The sequence below is a fragment of the Musca domestica genome, unplaced genomic scaffold (assembly GCF_030504385.1).
Source record: "Musca domestica strain aabys unplaced genomic scaffold, Musca_domestica.polishedcontigs.V.1.1 21, whole genome shotgun sequence".
NCBI lineage: Eukaryota > Metazoa > Arthropoda > Insecta > Diptera > Muscidae > Musca > Musca domestica.
In genome coordinates this window covers 137,660-157,363 of record NW_026712258.1, presented here as the reverse complement: position 1 = coordinate 157,363, position 19,704 = coordinate 137,660, and the positions used below count along the sequence as shown (strand labels likewise).

Genomic DNA, 19,704 nt, shown 5'->3' with positions numbered 1-19,704 from the left:
AGGCAAACAATATTTACCTATTATTTTATGACCAAAAATTTATGATATACCAATAAATTAGGATTGTTGATATCTATGCATATTTTGTTATTGAATGAGAATCATATCTGTCCTCATCTAAAATTTTAAAAGGGCATTATACTACGTCATTTTAGAGAATAATTTTTAATTATTAGTTTGGTACTGCATTTTATATTTATGGCGTGTTTGTTCTAAAGGCCTGCACAAGACGAATGCTTTTTTCGACACACTGACTTTGTCTACTCAATCATGCGCTATGTATTTGATAGGCAATGGCAACCAACAACATCCCCAATTTTAATTCATGTGTGCCATTGTCTAAGGTTCGATCGTGTCATGCCTGACTCGAATATTTGCATGGTGTTCTCCATAAATGCAGGGTGTCAACGATGACATCGAACCGTGTCATCGTCAAATTGTGTGTCACTTGTGTACGTGTGCTTAAACTGAGAGAGTGTGTGTGTGTTACTTTCGACGGTGAGCATATGTTTTAGTGTGTGCTGTAATTTTAAAGTAACAAACACCGCGTAAATATAAAATTTAATACCAAATCAATAATTAAAAAAATATTCTTATCATTATTAGATGAGGTAAGATGTGACTCTCATTCAATAACAAAATATCCATAGACATCAAAATAGAAAATATACTAGATAATCCCAATTTATTGGCGTCTATCATAAATGTTTGGTCATAAATAAAAGGAAAATATTGTTTGCCTATTTTCTACCTACATATAGTGTTCTTTTAAAATTACAGTATGTGGGCAGAGATATGAATCTCATTCAATAACAGAATATTCACACAATACAACAATGTAAGTATATAGTGTTGTTTACGTGAATTAAAGTAGCACTCATTTTCATTTACACCTCATTACTGGAGGCAAAACCCGTGTTTTTATTAAGAAAATTTGTCAGGTTTTTTTAATAAGGATTGACAATTTGGACTGTTTCGTCAATAACCACGATATGTGAAAATTTTTGGGTGGACCGTTAGAAATACCAGAAATATGTTAACATTCAAAAGAAATACTTTATTACAAAAAGTGTATTTTTTCATACATCGGAAAAAAAAAACAGGTAGCGATTGCGCTTTCCCTTCATTACGTATGTATGTTTTTCATTTGCAAATGTTTTACCAAAGAAATTCTTTATTACAAAAAATGTATTTTTTCATACATCGGAAAAATAGGTAACGATTGCGCTTTGCCTTCATTACGTATGTGTCTTTTTCATGTTGTTGTTATTTTTTTGGTAGAACATTTTTGTATAACACACTATTCAACATCCCCTTTTATTGGTCATTCATGTTATGAATGTTCGCCGGCGTTAAGTACGGACGCGTTTTATTTTTCGTTGCTAATGAAAGGTGTTTTTTCATAAGCAAAGCAAAATAAATAATATAAAAGCAAACAGTATGCTACTAAATAAACTCAGGAAATATAATCTAAAAAAACCTGTTAAAAAATCCTTTTTATTAAGAATTTTTGCAAAATAGTTTTTTTTTCTACTTTATCCTCTTTTTCCCCAAGCACATAAGTCGGTTTGTTATAGTGTTAACAATAACAAGTGTATATCACTCCCTCATACGGAAGAGAGAAATGTAAGTGAGAACGGGCAAAACGTATACCTTTAGTTGACGTCAACAGATTTCAGCTCAACCGCGCCAAAACGCCACGAAAGCTGGTATCTTACAGCTAAACCCCAAAGCCGTTCTAAATCGGCATCGCCGAGAGTTTTTCATGACAAAAACTTGCCAGGTGAGACTACTCCCAACGAAACAACAGAAATGTCATATAAACAAAACAATGTAAACACGCCCAAAATAAATTCTATAAACGTGCTATCACACGATGCGATTGTACATCAAGAAACTATCGCTTCAAGTAAGTATGCGTCTCTTAAAAAAAACAAGAAGCAAAACATAGTTCCTCCAGGCATGGACCGATATGTCTTAGTAACAAAGCGTAAGGCTAGTTCTAGAACTCCAACCAAGGAACCAAAAGCTAAAACCCAAAAGTCTATAATCAATGACCGCAACAACAGATTCTCAATTCTCGGCTCGAATAACGAGACGCATGAAATGATACAACCGGTTAGATCCCAAAAACCTCCCCCACTATATCTTCGCGAAGAAACTACAAACAATCTGTGAGCAAACTCTCCCAAATATTGGGTAAACGTAATTTTCACGTGGTATCTCTTAAGAGTGGAAATCTCCAAGAGACGAAAATACAAACTTATACTGAGTCGCATTATAAGGACCTAGTTCGAGCTCTGGATTCTGAGAAGAAGAATTATTACACCTATCAGATCAAGAGCTCAAAAGGACTAGTCATCGTCATTAAAGGGCTTCATAGTTCTACAAGCATAGAGGACATAAAAGATGCTCTCGCAGCAGAAGGATTCGAAACAAAGTCTATCATCAACATTTTCAATAAAGATAAAGTTCCGCAACCTATGTTTAAAGTAGAACTAACATACGAATCTTCGCAACTAAAGAAAAAGGGACAATTTCATCCAATTTATAGCCTTAGGCTTCTTTGTAATCGCGGTGTGAAAATTGAAGAACCTCAAAAAAGAAAAGGCCAACCTCAATGTACAAATTGCCAAGAGTATGGGCATACCAAAACGTATTGTAAATTGCTATCGGTTTGTGTTACTTGTGGTGACCTCCACAAATCATCGGAATGTCCACATCCCAAAACTGACCCAAGCGTCAAAAAGTGCAGCAATTGCGGTGGAAATCATACTGCAAACTACAGAGGATGTCCTGTATTTATCCACTTAACAAAATCTAGCTTAGCCACAAAAAAACCTACAAGCTACCGGGTACGGGAAAATCCACAATTTAGTATCAAAACAGCAGAGTTCCCTGAGCTAAACAAGAGGAATGAAACCACCGCTCCTAATTACAATCTCCCCTCACAGAATATGCAATACTTATATTCTGATACTTTGAGAAATGACTCACCCAACTATAAAAATTCAAATATAGAATCATCTATCGAAAAACTAATCGTCACCATGAATTCTTTTATGACAAGTATGCAAAGCATGATGCAAGATATTGTGAGAAATCAATATATGATTATGCAAATAGTTTTAAAACAAAAATAGATAAAATTCGAATATGTTTTTGGAACGCAAACGGCTTAAGCCAACATAAACACGAGGTCGAAAACTTTATTCACTCACTCAACATACACATTTTACTGGTATCTGAAACTCATTTCACTTCTAGAAACTGTTTTAGAATAACTGGTTACAGTACATACGACACTAAACACCCTAGTGGGAGAGCTTGCGGTGGCACCGCGGTGATAATTTCTAATAAAATTCAGCATTACCCCATGCCAGAATATAAGTTTGACCACCTACAAGCTACAACAGTTGCACTATCTTCAACGAATACAGCTATATCTGCTATATATTGTCCTCCGAGACATAGTATAAGCAAAGATGAATTCGCACACTTTTTCTCATCTCTTGGTAGTAGATTCATTGCAGCTGGAGATTATAATGCCAAACACACCTTCTGGGGATCTAGACTTATTACACCCAGAGGTAGTCAGCTTTTAAACTCCATTTCGTCCGCTAAACTGGACGTGTTATCTACTGGCCAGCCTACTTACTGGCCTTCAGACCTGCAAAAACGCCCTGACTTAATTGACTTTGCGGTAACAAAGAATATTAAGAGGGAAAAAAATGTCCGTGGTACCCTCGTTTGACTTGTCGTCAGACCATTCCCCAACTATAATAACATTAAATGATGTTCAACTCGCAACTTCCCCGGATTATCTACCAAATAAATATACAAACTGGATGAAGTACAAAAATATGTCAGTACACATGTGAATTCTAACACTCCTCTAAAGTCCGAGAAGAAATTGACAATGCAGTTAAAATATTTACTTCGATAGTCAACACCGCTGTCAATGTTGCCACTCCCACTAAATTTTCAAAACTAGAAAATAATTCCTATAATCCATCGACCATTCGAAAACTCGTGTCTGATAAAAGGAAGGCCAGAAGAGAATGGCAGAAGCACCGATCACCTAGGTTTAGGGAAAAACTAAAAGAATGTGAAAAACTCTTACAACAAGCACTCAGATTAAATGAAGAGCGAAACCTAAAAATATTCCTAAATAACCTGGATACCACAGAGAGAACTGACTACAGCTTATGGAAAGCCACAAAAAACTTGAAAAGACCTATCGCCCACGAATCTCTAATTCGCCTAGAAAATGGGACTTGGGCAAGATCTACAGAAGAAAAAGTAAACGCATTTGCCGAACACCTTGAATCTGTATTTACCCCAAATCCCGGACCATCGACAGTTGTTCAACCTTTAATTGACGACATTGTTCCGAATTCAATACGATTTTCTCTAAAAGAAATCGAAAGTTCTATAGCCTCGATAAAACTAAAAAAATCCCTGGGTAAAGATAGAATTACTCCAAACATGCTCAAGAAATTACCAACACCGGCCGTTAAACTATTGTTATTTATATTTAACAGCATTCTTCGAGTAGGGTACTTCCCGTCTATATGGAAAGAATCTGAAATAGTATGATTCCGAAACCTGGAAAAGATCCAACGCAGGTAAAATCGTATAGACCCATCAGTCTTCTATCTATACTCTCAAAGCTGTTCGAAACAACATTACTAAGGAAGTTAACTCCCCATATTACAAATAGCAATATTATCCCCGACCACCAATTCGGCTTCCACAAGAACCACAGTACTATTGAGCAAGTGCACCGCATAGTCACAAACATTAGAATGGCATTCGAAAGGAAGGAATACTGCTCGGCGCTATTTATAGACATTTCCCAAGCGTTTGACAGAGTCTGGCATCTTGGAATTCTATACAAAATTTGTGAAACTCTACCTAAAAGCACTCATAAACTTTTTTGTAGTTATTTGTCAAATCATACGTTTGTTGTTAAATCGAAAGACATTCTTTCAAATTCGAGAAAAATATTGGCTGGCGTCCCACAGGGTAGTATCTTAGGACCAATTCTGTACGTGTTATTTACTGCCGATATGCCCACAAACAATGAAACTCTAACCTCAACGTTTGCTGATGATACTGCCTTCATTAGCATACACAAGGATCCTTTGATTGCGTCGGAAAAACTACAATACCATGTATATCTTCTCGAAAATTGGCTGACAAAATGGAGAATGTCGGTAAATGCAAGCAAGTGCATACATGTTACTTTTGCTCTAAGACGTGAACTTTGCCCCACGATAAAAATCTTTAATACTCAAGTTCCACAGAAAGATACCGTAAAATATCTCGGAATGCACCTGGACCGAAGACTTACATGGAAGCAACACATCGATGCAAAAATCACACAAATTAAACTAAAAAAGGCCAATCTTGAATGGTTAATTGGTATACGTTCTTCTATTAAATTAGAGTATAAAGTCCTATTTATAAGACTATAATAAAGCCAATTTGGACGTATGGCATACAGCTCTGGGGCACAGCTAGTGCCTCTAACGTAAGTAAACTACAAAGAAGACAGTCGAATATTCTTCGATCTATTACAGGTGCACCATGGTACATAAGGAACGCAAACATCCACAAGGACCTAAATATACTTACTGTTGAAGAAGAAATAAAGAAGCTTTGCCGCAAGTACTTAAACAAACTATCTGAGCACCCAAATAACTTGGCCCGCCAACTCCTACTATTCGGCTAAATTGAAAGCTGCTTCTGTGAAGAAATCGAAAAGACTATTACTGTAGTCCGCGGGAAGATTAGTGAAGAAATCGATAAGACTATTACTGTAGTCCGCGATTCACTTAGATATATCTGTATCTAAACTAATCTTAACTACTTACTCAATCAATTCACGGATATAACTGTATCCACAGGCCCACAAAATAGCACACATCTATATCATAAAAAAAAAACAATAATTAATAATTAAAGCATGAAAAAATATGGGGTGATTGTATTGACAACCTCCCTATAAAGATATTAGTATATAAGATATGAAACCTTATTGTTATTTTTATTAAATATATGAAAGATTCAATAAATTAAACAATACAAAAAAAAAATGTTATGACGATGGGTTTGAGTCTGTCCGACATGACGAGACATCGAGCATTTGGTTGGATGTCACGTATTGTTATGCGTTTGATGAAACTATAATGATATTAGGGATGGTTGTTGTTGTTATAGCAGTAGTACATGCATGCGTTTGCATTCTGCTAATCTGGTTCCAGCTCCAGGTTTAGAAATTCGGCTACTTTAATGGGCTGTAGCCATAGATCTTCTGGAGTGAGTTGGGTAGGTTTGGCTGTCCAATTAAAGAGGGCAGGCGTCACGCACATCTTTATCAATTCGTGCCCAATACGAATTGAGACGACTACACCATCCTGAACGTAATTGCGCCAAAACTACCCTGGTTGGTCTAGGCAGCTGACGTTCTTCAGTTGCAATGGATGGGGGGTGGACTCCGAGGACGGCATTCACTTTATAACTGCTAATAGCATCCGCGACTGCATCGGTATGAACGCCACTTAGACCTGCCTGATAGGCTTCTTGATCTAGAGGTTCTCTCTTGTAGCGCTGGACCTCCCTCTCTAGATCATGTATGTCCTTCCTGACACGCCTGGACGGGGGAGATTTATCCACCATAAGATGGTTGAGATGACTCTCACGGTAACACCCAAGCAGGTACTGCAACGAAAGCATATGATTATGCTGACGTAAGGGAAGGACTTTCGACTCCTCATATAGATGGTCATGAGAAGGAATGCTGTCGCAGTTCTCAGGGCAGCGTTCTGGCAGGTCTGGATATGCTTCCACTGCGTAGCACTAGTATTCGCAGATCACACTGCAGCCGCATAGCTGACCACAGACCGACCTATCGCGTTATAAGAGGTCAACAAGGATTCTTTGTCCGCACCCCAAGAGCTGCCGGCTAGCGCCTTGAGGACCTTGTTCCTACTTTTCATCTTGTCGCAGATAGCTGTAGCTTGTGCGGACGACTTGAAGATGCTGTCGAACGTGAACCCAAGAATCTTGGGGTAGTTCGTGGTCGGTATTAGATTCCCCTCGACCTGAATATTCAGCTGTGTTCTCATCTCCGCAGACCATGTGCCAAAGAATGTGGTCGTTGATTTCGTGGCGGATATTTTCATATTCCTCGCGTGGAAGTATGCGGCAAGTTCCGTGAGATAGGGGTTCAGCCTTTCGCATATGTCATCGACCACTGGGCCCGACGCCATGATCGTACAATCATCCGCATACGTTACGACCTCAGTGCCGTCTGGAGGGTAAGGAATTCCGGAAAGGTAGAGGTTAAACAGTTCCGGAGATATCATCCCACCTTGGGGAACTCCCTGTTTCACTCTACGGGTTTGGACTTTTTGTTCCGGAATTCAACGTACGACTGGCGTCCACACATATAATTGATTATCCAACGTTTCAAACTTGGCCGGAGGGTAGTTCTCTGCACGCCCTCAAACAGTGTGGCATGATTGGTCAGGTTCTGTCACACGGCCTATTCTGGTTCAGTCCTCTACTTATATATGTGGAAATGGCGTGTAATGCTGTTGTGGTACTATGTTGTGGACGGAATCCGTGCTGGTGGTTGGCAGCTGTATAGCTTCCTCTAATGCAGTGGAGGAGTAAAGCCTCAAGAGTCTCAGCTACTGGCGACAAAAGCGAAATCTGCCTGTACGATTCGCCTTTACTGGCATCCTTGCCTGGCTTCAGTAGCGGGACCACCCGGCCCATTTTCCAGGTTTCGGGCACTATGTGGGTGGCTAGCGACAAATTGAGAACTTTCGTTAAGTACTCGACTCCCGGCGTATACAGCTGCTTCATCATTACCATTGAGATTCCGTCCGGGCCCAACGCTTTGGATGACTTAGCGTCACAGATGACATTTGCAACACCACCCATCGTAAACTGTGGTGGTTCCTCCTCGGCGGGAAGAGATCTGATACGACGTAGTACTCTTCGCCCTATCGCTCTCGGGGTGCTCGACAAATTTTCGGTTAAAATACTCCGCGCACCTCTTCGGATCAGTCACTATTTGAAATGTTGGTATCCGAATTGAAAAAAACCATGTTTGGTAAAAGGGCTTACCAAAGGTCATTTCCAGCTAATTTTAAAATAGTTTGGAATCCATTGCTAAAAAATTAAATGTAAACGGTTCACCAATTAGAGGCTGCCAAAAAGTATGTTAAAATTAAAATTATTTTTGTATGTTTTTATTAGTTAGTTTTCTAAAATTATTCTAGGTCTATAGCGTTTATACGAAAAAATTTCGACTGGTAAGGCTCTTTCTAATTTCTAAACCAAGGCAATCGGCCGAGAATATCGCTGCCGTACGAGCCAGTGTTGAGAGGTCCCCAAGAACATCCCAAAAACGCAAAGAATGTTGTCTGCGGACAGGCCCAAAGGTCCGTCGGATATGGGCAACCTAGTATATATATATATATATATATATATATATATATATATATATATATATATATATATATATATATATATATACGGAAACATCTGAAGACAATGGAAATGATCATGACGAACTGTAGATATAGTTTTAAATTGGAATACCTAAATGAGTTTGAAATAATTAACATTGCATGAATGTTAATTTGTTTTTAATTAATATGAAAGCCAGAAAATATTTTTTCAGCGACTTTATAGCGAAAGGAACTTACTCAAATATAGTTGTGGGACAGAATATTAATTGCACACTGATGCAAAGAATCATTTTTTTGTGATAAAATTTTAACAAATTTAATTGACAAAAATTGCTACAAAACATTATTTGTGTCGATGTGTCTAATTCAATTTAACGTGTATGAACTTGAATAGTATGTGTCTTTGTTACGTTCCTTCGTATACAAATATGTGTGCAAGTAAAGAAAAGAGATTGTACACATCCACACATGTATATTGCTTGATGTTCGAATCGCGATCGCGTAGTCACCATGATCCGTACCACACCAGCTCATTGTTCATTGGACTTGTGGGTTAAACTTTAAATTTAACAATAAACGTGTCGGAATATTTTAGCTCAAGGTGACGATACCGGATGGAGACTGGGCTGGTTGATCTGCTAGTGAACCTCCTTTGGACGGTATGTGCATATATACAGGTTCCAAGATTGAAGAAGGCACCGGTCAAGGTCTGTCAAAGTTCCATCATTAAATGCTCATAGAAATTCAATGGAAATGGTAAGAGAACGTGGACGGCATTTATGGTATAATTATTTATGACCTCGGTTGGGGGTATTATAAACTAAAGGGCTGCAAATGTGACATATTTCTCTATTTTTGCCATGGAGAGATAACGCTCGTCATGTTGTGCCCTGTTTGATCAAATGCATAACAGTACGTGACATCCAACCAAATGCTCGATGTCTCGTCGTGTCGGTCAGACTCAAACCCATCGTCAAAGCATGTTAATGACCAATAAAAGGGGATGTTGAATAATGTGTCATACAAAAATCATGAAACAATTGCCAATGAAAAAGACACACACGTAATGAAAGCAAAGCGCAATCGCAATCGCAATCTGGTTTTCCGATATATGAAAAATACATTTTTTTGTAATAAGGTATTTCTTGGCGAATACTAACATATTTTATGTACTTCTAAATTGTCCACACAATATTTTCAGATTTCGTGGTTATTGACGAAACAATCCAAAATGTCAATCCTTAATCAAAAGCAATAATGACCTGACAAATTTTCTTAATAAAAACACGGTTTTGTTTTTCTTATTTTGATTATAATTTCATACATTTGCAACCTTAATATTAAACTATAGTGTTTATAGTGTCCATCTATATACTTCATATCTCTGCCCACATATTTTAATTTTAAAAGAAAATAGGCAAACAATATTTACCTATTATTTTATGACCAAAAATTTATGATATACCAATAAATTAGGATTGTTGATATCTATGCATATTTTGTTATTGAATGAGAATCATATCTGTCCTCATCTAAAATTTTAAAAGGGCATTATACTACGTCATTTTAGAGAATAATTTTTAATTATTAGTTTGGTACTGCATTTTATATTTATGGCGTGTTTGTTCTAAAGGCCTGCACAAGACGAATGCTTTTTTCGACACACTGACTTTGTCTACTCAATCATGCGCTATGTATTTGATAGGCAATGGCAACCAACAACATCCCCAATTTTAATTCATGTGTGCCATTGTCTAAGGTTCGATCGTGTCATGCCTGACTCGAATATTTGCATGGTGTTCTCCATAAATGCAGGGTGTCAACGATGACATCGAACCGTGTCATCGTCAAATTGTGTGTCACTTGTGTACGTGTGCTTAAACTGAGAGAGTGTGTGTGTGTTACTTTCGACGGTGAGCATATGTTTTAGTGTGTGCTGTAATTTTAAAGTAACAAACACCGCGTAAATATAAAATTTAATACCAAATCAATAATTAAAAAAATATTCTTATCATTATTAGATGAGGTAAGATGTGACTCTCATTCAATAACAAAATATCCATAGACATCAAAATAGAAAATATACTGGATAATCCCAATTTATTGGCGTCTATCATAAATGTTTGGTCATAAATAAAAGGAAAATATTGTTTGCCTATTTTCTACCTACATATAGTGTTCTTTTAAAATTACAGTATGTGGGCAGAGATATGAATCTCATTCAATAACAGAATATTCACACAATACAACAATGTAAGTATATAGTGTTGTTTACGTGAATTAAAGTAGCACTCATTTTCATTTACACCTCATTACTGGAGGCAAAACCCGTGTTTTTATTAAGAAAATTTGTCAGGTTTTTTTTAATAAGGATTGACAATTTGGACTGTTTCGTCAATAACCACGATATGTGAAAATTTTTGGGTGGACCGTTAGAAATACCAGAAATATGTTAACATTCAAAAGAAATTCTTTATTACAAAAAGTGTATTTTTTCATACATCGGAAAAAAAAACAGGTAGCGATTGCGCTTTCCCTTCATTACGTATGTGTGTTTTTCATTTGCAAATGTTTTACCAAAGAAATTCTTTATTACAAAAAATGTATTTTTTCATACATCGGAAAAATAGGTAACGATTGCGCTTTGCCTTCATTACGTATGTGTCTTTTTCATGTTGTTGTTATTTTTATGGTAGAACATTTTTGTATAACACACTATTCAACATCCCCTTTTATTGGTCATTCATGTTATGAATGTTCGCCGGCGTTAAGTACGGACGCGTTTTATTTTTCGTTGCTAATGAAAGGTGTTTTTTTTTCACAAGCAAAGCAAAATAAATAATATAAAAGCGAACAGTATGCTACTAAATAAACTCAGGAAATATAATCTAAAAAAAACCTGCTAAAAATCCTTTTTATTAAGAATTTTTGCAAAATAGTTTTTTTTCTACTTTATCCTCTTTTTCCTCAAGCACATAAATCGGTTTGTTATAGTGTTAACAATGACAAGTGTATGTCACTCTCTCATACGGGAGAGAGAAATGTAAGTGAGAACGGGCAAAACGTATACCTTAAGTTGACGTCGACAGATTTCAGCTCAACCGCGCCAAAACGCCACGAAAGCTGGTATCTTACAGCTAAACCCCAAAGCCGTTCTAAATCGGCATCGCCGAGAGTTTTTCATGACGAAAACTTGCCAGATGAGACTACTCCCAACGAAACAACAGAAATGTCATATAAACAAAACAATGTAAACACGCCCAAAATAAATTCAATAAAGGTGCTATCACACGATGCGATTGTACATCAAGAAACTATCGCTTCAAGTAAGCATGCGTCTCTTGAAAAAAACTAGAAGCAAAACATAGTTCCTCCAGGCATGGACCGATATGTCTTAGTAACAAAGCGTAAGGCTAGTTCTAGAACTCCAACCAAGGAACCAAAAGCTAAAACCCAAAAGTCTATAATCAATGACCGCAACAACAGATTCTCAATTCTCGGCTCGAATAACGAGACGCATGAAATGATACAACCGGTTAGATCCCAAAAACCTCCCCCACTATATCTTCGCGAAGAAACTACAAACAATCTGTGAGCAAACTCTCCCAAATATTGGGTAAACGTAATTTTCACGTGGTATCTCTTAAGAGTGGAAATCTCCAAGAGACGAAAATACAAACTTATACTGAGTCGCATTATAAGGACCTAGTTCGAGCTCTGGATTCTGAGAAGAAGAATTATTACACCTATCAGATCAAGAGCTCAAAAGGACTAGTCATCGTCATTAAAGGGCTTCATAGTTCTGCAACCATAGAGGACATAAAAGATGCTCTCGCAGCAGAAGGATTCGAAACAAAGTCTATCATCAACATTTTCAATAAAGATAAAGTTCCGCAACCTATGTTTAAAGTAGAACTAACATACGAATCTTCGCAACTAAAGAAAAAGGGACAATTTCATCCAATTTATAGCCTTAGGCTTCTTTGTAATCGCGGTGTGAAAATTGAAGAACCTCAAAAAAGAAAAGGCCAACCTCAATGTACAAACTGCCAAGAGTATGGGCATACCAAAACGTATTGTAAATTGCTATCGGTTTGTGTTACTTGTGGTGACCTCCACAAATCATCGGAATGTCCACATCCCAAAACTGACCCAAGCGTCAAAAAGTGCAGCAATTGCGGTAGAAATCATACTGCAAACTACAGAGGATGTCCTGTATTTATCCACTTAACAAAATCTAGCTTAGCCACAAAAAAACCTACAAGCTACCGGGTACGGGAAAATCCACAATTTAGTATCAAAACAGCAGAGTTCCCTGAGCTAAACAAGAGGAATGAAACCACCGCTCCTAATTACAATCTCCCCTCACAGAATATGCAATACTTATATTCTGATACTTTGAGAAATGACTCACCCAACTATAAAAATTCAAATATAGAATCATCTATCGAAAAACTAATCGTCACCATGAATTCTTTTATGACAAGTATGCAAAGCATGATGCAAGATATTGTGAGAAATCAATCTATGATTATGCAAATAGTTTTAAAACAAAAATAGATAAAATTCGAATATGTTTTTGGAACGCAAACGGCTTAAGCCAACATAAACACGAGGTCAAAAACTTTATTCACTCACTCAACATACACATTTTACTGGTATCTGAAACTCATTTCACTTCTAGAAACTGTTTTAGAATAAATGGTTACAGTACATACGACACTAAACACCCTAGTGGGAGAGCTTGCGGTGGCACCGCGGTGATAATTTCTAATAAAATTCAGCATTACCCCATGCCAGAATATAAGTTTGACCACCTACAAGCTACAACAGTTGCACTATCTTCAACGAATACAGCTATATCTGCTATATATTGTCCTCCGAGACATAGTATAAGCAAAGATGAATTCGCACACTTTTTCTCATCTCTTGGTAGTAGATTCATTGCAGCTGGAGATTATAATGCCAAACACACCTTCTGGGGATCTAGACTTATTACACCCAGAGGTAGACAGCTTTTAAACTCCATTTCGTCCGCTAAACTGGACGTGTTATCTACTGGCCAGCCTACTTACTGGCCTTCAGACCTGCAAAAACGCCCTGACTTAATTGACTTTGCGGTAACAAAGAATATTAAGAGGGAAAAAATGTCCGTGGTACCCTCGTTTGACTTGTCGTCAGACCATTCCCCAACTATAATAACATTAAATGATGTTCAACTCGCAACTTCCCCGGATTATCTACCAAATAAATATACAAACTGGATGAAGTACAAAAATATGTCAGTACACATGTGAATTCTAACACTCCTCTAAAGTCCGAGAAGAAATTGACAATGCAGTTAAAATATTTACTTCGATAGTCAACACCGCTGTCAATGTTGCCACTCCCACTAAATTTTCAAAACTAGAAAATAATTCCTATAATCCATCGACCATTCGAAAACTCGTGTCTGATAAAAGGAAGGCCAGAAGAGAATGGCAGAAGCACCGATCACCTAGGTTTAGGGAAAAACTAAAAGAATGTGAAAAACTCTTACAACAAGCACTCAGATTAAATGAAGAGCGAAACCTAAAAATATTCCTAAATAACCTGGATACCACAGAGAGAACTGACTACAGCTTATGGAAAGCCACAAAAAACTTGAAAAGACCTATCGCCCACGAATCTCTAATTCGCCTAGAAAATGGGACTTGGGCAAGATCTACAGAAGAAAAAGTAAACGCATTTGCCGAACACCTTGAATCTGTATTTACCCCAAATCCCGGACCATCGACAGTTGTTCAACCTTTAATTGACGACATTGTTCCGAATTCAATACGATTTTCTCTCAAAGAAATCGAAAGTTCTATAGCCTCGATAAAACTAAAAAAATCCCCGGGTAAAGATAGAATTACTCCAAACATGCTCAAGAAATTACCAACACCGGCCGTTAAACTATTGTTATTTATATTTAACAGCATTCTTCGAGTAGGGTACTTCCCGTCTGTATGGAAAGAATCTGAAATAGTATGATTCCGAAACCTGGAAAAGATCCAACGCAGGTAAAATCGTATAGACCCATCAGTCTTCTATCTATACTCTCAAAGCTGTTCGAAACAACATTACTAAGGAAGTTAACTCCCCATATTACAAATAGCAATATTATCCCCGACCACCAATTCGGCTTCCGTAAGAACCACAGTACTATTGAGCAAGTGCACCGCATAGTCACAAACATTAGAATGGCATTCGAAAGGAAGGAATACTGCTCGGCGCTATTTATAGACATTTCCCAAGCGTTTGACAGAGTCTGGCCTCTTGGAATTCTATACAAAATTTGTGAAACTCTACCTGAAAACACTCATAAACATTTTTGTAGTTATTTGTCAAATCGTACGTTTGTTGTTAAATCGAAAAACATTCTTTCAAATTCGAGAAAAATATTGGCTGGCATCCCACAGGGTAGTATCTTAGGACCAATTCTGTACGTGTTATTTACTGTCGATATGCCCACAAACAATGAAACTCTAACCTCAACGTTTGCTGATGATACTGCCTTGATTAGCATACACAAGGATCCTCTGATTGCGTCGGAAAAACTACAATAATTGGCTGACAAAATGGAGAATATCGGTAAATGCAAGCAAGCGCATACATGTTACTTTTGCTCTAAGACGTGAACTTTGCCCCACGATAAAAATCTTTAATACTCAAGTTCCACAGAAAGATACCGTAAAATATCTCGGAATGCACCTGGACCGAAGACTTACATGGAAGCAACACATCGATGCAAAAATCACACAAATTAAACTAAAAAAGGCCAATCTTGAATGGTTAATTGGTATACGTTCTTCTATTAAATTAGAATAAAAAGTCCTATTATATAAGACTATAATAAAGCCAATTTGGACGTATGGCATACAGCTCTGGGGCACAGCTAGTGCCTCTAACGTAAGTAAACTACAAAGAAGACAGTCGAATATTCTTCGATCTATTACAGGTGCACCATGGTACATAAGGAACGCAAACATCCACAAGAACCTAAATATACTTACTGTTGAAGAAGAAATAAAGAAGCTTTGCCGCAAGTACTTAAACAAACTATCCGAGCACCCAAATAACTTGGCCCGCCAACTCCTACTATTCGGACGTGACACTCTTTCTATCATATATTTTATTTTTTTGTCTTACGCTCTCATTATTTTCAGCTCTTGTCTGGCCAATTGAACGTCGCCCACTGTTATACTTCTACAGGTAGTAGTATGCTAAATTGGAAGCTGTTTCTGTGAAGAAATCGAAAAGACTATTACTGTAGTCCGCGGGAAGATTAGTGAAGAAATCGATAAGACTATTACTGTAGTCCGCGGGATGATTAGATATAACTGTATCTAAACAAAGCAACATTATAACCGTAAGACTATTTCTGTAGTCCGCGATTCACTTAGATATATCTGTATCTAAAATAATCTTAACTACCTACTCAATCAAATCACGGATATAACTGTATCCACAAGCCCACAAAATAACACACATCTATATCATAAAAAAGCAATAATTAATAATTAAAGCATGAAAAAATATGGGGTGATTGTATTGACAACCTCCCTATAAAAATATTGGTATATAAGATATGAAACCTTATTGTTATTTTCATTAAATATATGAAAGATTCAATAAATTAAACAATACAAAAAAAATGTTATGACGATGGGTTTGAGTCTGTCCGACATGACGAGACATCAAGCATTTGGTTGGTTGTCACGTATTGTTATGCGTTTGATCAAACAATAATGATATTAGGGATGGTTGTTGTTGTTATAGCAGTAGTACAAGCATGTGTTTGCATTCTGCTAATCTGGTTCCAGCTCCAGGTTTAGAAATTCGGCTACTTTAATGGGCTGTAGCCATAGATCTTCTGGAGTGAGTTGGGTAGGTTTGGCTGTCCAATTAAAGAGGGCAGGCGTCACGCACATCTTCATCAATTCGTGCTCAATACGAATTGAGACGACTACACCATCCTGAACGTAATTGCGCCAAAACTACCCTGGTTGGTCTAGGCAGCTGACGTTCTTCAGTTGCAATGGATGGGGGGTGGACTCCGAGGACGGCATTCACTTTATAACTGCTAATAGCATCCGCGACTGCATCGGTGTGAACGCCACTCAGACCTGCCTGATAGGCTTCTTGATCTAGAGGTTCTCTCTTGTAGCGCTGGACCTCCCTCTCTAGATCATGTATGTCCTTCCTGACACGCCTGGACGGGGGAGATTTATCCACCATATGATGGTTGAGATGACTCTCACGGTAACACCCAAGCAGGTACTGCAACGAAAGCATATGATTATGCTGACGTAAGGGAAGGACTTTCGCCTCCTCATACAGATGGTCATGAGAAGGCACCCTGTCGCAGTTCTCAGGGCAGCGTTCTGGCAGGTCTGGATATGCTTCCACTGCGTAGCACTAGTATTCGCAGACCACACTGCAGCCGCATAGCTGACCACAGACCGACCTATCGCGTTATAAGAGGTCAACAAGGATTCTTTGTCCGCACCCCAAGAGCTGCCGGCTAGCTCCTTGAGGACCTTGTTCCTACTTTTCATCTTGTCGCAGATAGCTGTAGCTTGCGCGGACGACTTGAAGATGCTGTCGAACGTGACCCCAAGAATCTTGGGGTAGTTCGTGGTCGGTATTAGATTCCCCTCGACCTGAATATTCAGCTGTGTTCTCATCCGTGTAATGCTGTTGTGGTACTATGTTGTGGACGGAATCCGTGCTGTTGGTTGGCAGCTGTATAGCTCCCTCTAATGCAGTGGAGGAGTAAAGCCTCAAGAGTCTTAGCTACTGGCGACAAAAGCGAAATCTGCCTGTACGATTCGCCTTTACTGGCATCCTTGCCTGGCTTCAGTAGCGGGACCACCCGGCCCATTTTCCAGGTTTCGGGCACTATGTGGGTGGCTAGCGACAAATTGAGAACTTTCGTTCAGTACTCGACTCCCGGCGTATACAGCTGCTTCATCATTACCATTGAGATTCCGTATGGGCCCAACGCTTTGGATGACTTAGCGTCACAGATGACATTTGCAACATCACCCATCGTAAACTGTGGTGGTTCCTCCTCGGCGGGAAGAGATCTGATACGACGTAGTACTCTTCGCCCTATCGCTCTCGGGGTGCTCGACAAATTTTCGGTTAAAATACTCCGCGCACCTCTTCGGATCAGTCACTATTTGAAATGTTGGTATTCGAATTGAAAAAAACCATGTTTGCCAAAAGGGCTTACCAAAGGTCATTTCCAGCTAATTTTAAAATAGTTTGGAATCCATTGCTAAAAAATTAAATGTAAGCGGTTCACCAATTAGAGGCTGCCAAAAAGTATGTTCAAATTAAAATTATTTTTGTATGTTTTTATTAGTTAGTTTTCTAAAATTCTTCTAGGTTTATAGCGTTTATACGAAAAAATTTCGACTGGTAAGGCTCTTTCTAATCCGAAGAGGCCATATAAAAGTCGACCAAGGCGATCGGTCGAGAATATCGCTGCCGTACGAGCCAGTGTTGAGAGGTCCCCAAGAACATCCCAAAAAGAATGTTGCCTGCGGACAGGCCCAAAGGTGCGTCGAATATGGGCAACCCAATATATATATATATATATATATATATATATATATATATATATATATATATATATATATATATATATATATATATATATATATATATATATATATATATATATATATATATATATATATATATATATATATATAGGTTATTATATATATAGTGAAGATAATATGTTTCCTCATTTCAGGCAACAATTGCTGATCCAGACGATACAAAACCAGAAGATAAACCGCAGCATATTCCTGATCCTGATGCTACCAAACAGGAAGATTGGGATGATGAAATGGACGTTGAATTGGGGCCCCCTATGGTAGACAATCCTGAATATAAAGGAGAATGGCAACCAAAACAACTCGATAACCCGAACTACAAGGGACCTTGGCAGCACCCTGAAATAGACAATCCCGAGTATAGCCCAGATTCAAATTTGTACTTTCGAAAGGAAATTTGTACTATCGGGTTCGATTTATGGCAAGTTAAGTCAGGTACCATATTCGATAATATACTTATTACCGATGATATTGAAATGGCAACGGAGATTGCTGCAAATGTAAAGAATACTCAAGCTGGGGAACGGAAAAATGAAGGAAAAACTGGATGAAGAACAAAGAAAAAAGGATGAGAATGAACAAAAGTCCTCAGATTCAGAATATGACGATGATAAAACGGAAACATCTGAAGACAATGGAAATGATCATGACGAACTGTAGACATAGTTTTAAATTGGAATAATTAAATGAGTTTGATAAAATTTTAACAAATTTAATTGACAAAAATTGCTACAAAACATTATTTGTGTCGATGTGTCTAATTCAATTCAACATGTATGAACTTGAATAGTATGCGTCTTTGTTACGTTCCTTCGTAAACAAATATGTGTGCAAGTAAAGGAAAGAGATTGTACACATCCACACATGTTTATTGCTTGATGTTCGAATCGCGATGGCGTAGTCACCATGATCCGTACCACACCAGCTCATTGTTCATTGGACTTGTGGGTTAAACTTTAAATTTAACAATAAACGTGTCGGAATATTTTAGCTCAAGGTGACGATACCGGATGGAGACTGGGCTGGTTGATCTGCTAGTGAACCTCCTTTGGACGGTATGTGCATATATACAGGTTCCAAGATTGAAGAAGGCACCGGTCAAGGTCTGTCAAAGTTCCATCATTAAATGCTCATAGAAACTCAATGGAAATGGTAAGAGAACGTGGACGGCATTTATGGTATAATTATTGATGACCTCGGTTGGGGGTATTATCAACTAAAGGGCTGCAAATGTGACATATTTCTCTATTTTTGCCATGGAGAGATAACGAGGTATAATGCTCGATGTCTCGTGGTGTCGGTCAAACTCAAACCCATCGTCAAAGCATGTTAATGACCAATAAAAGGGGATGTTGAATAATGTGTCATACAAAAATCATGAAACAATTGCCAATGAAAAAGACACACACGTAATGAAAGCAAAGCGCAATCGCAATCTGTTTTTCCGATATATGAAAAATACATTTTTTTTGTAATAAGGTATTTCTTGGCGAATACTAACATATTTTATGTACCTCTAAATTGTCCACACAATATTTTCAGATTTCTTGGTTATTGACGAA

At 37.9% G+C, this 19,704-nt stretch overlaps 1 pseudogene; it reads left to right on the top strand.

The window, feature by feature from the left end:
- The first annotated feature begins 1,876 nt into the window (after positions 1 to 1,876).
- Positions 1,877 to 18,829, top strand: LOC131802427 (calreticulin-like; annotated as a pseudogene).
- The last annotated feature ends 875 nt before the right edge of the window (positions 18,830 to 19,704 follow it).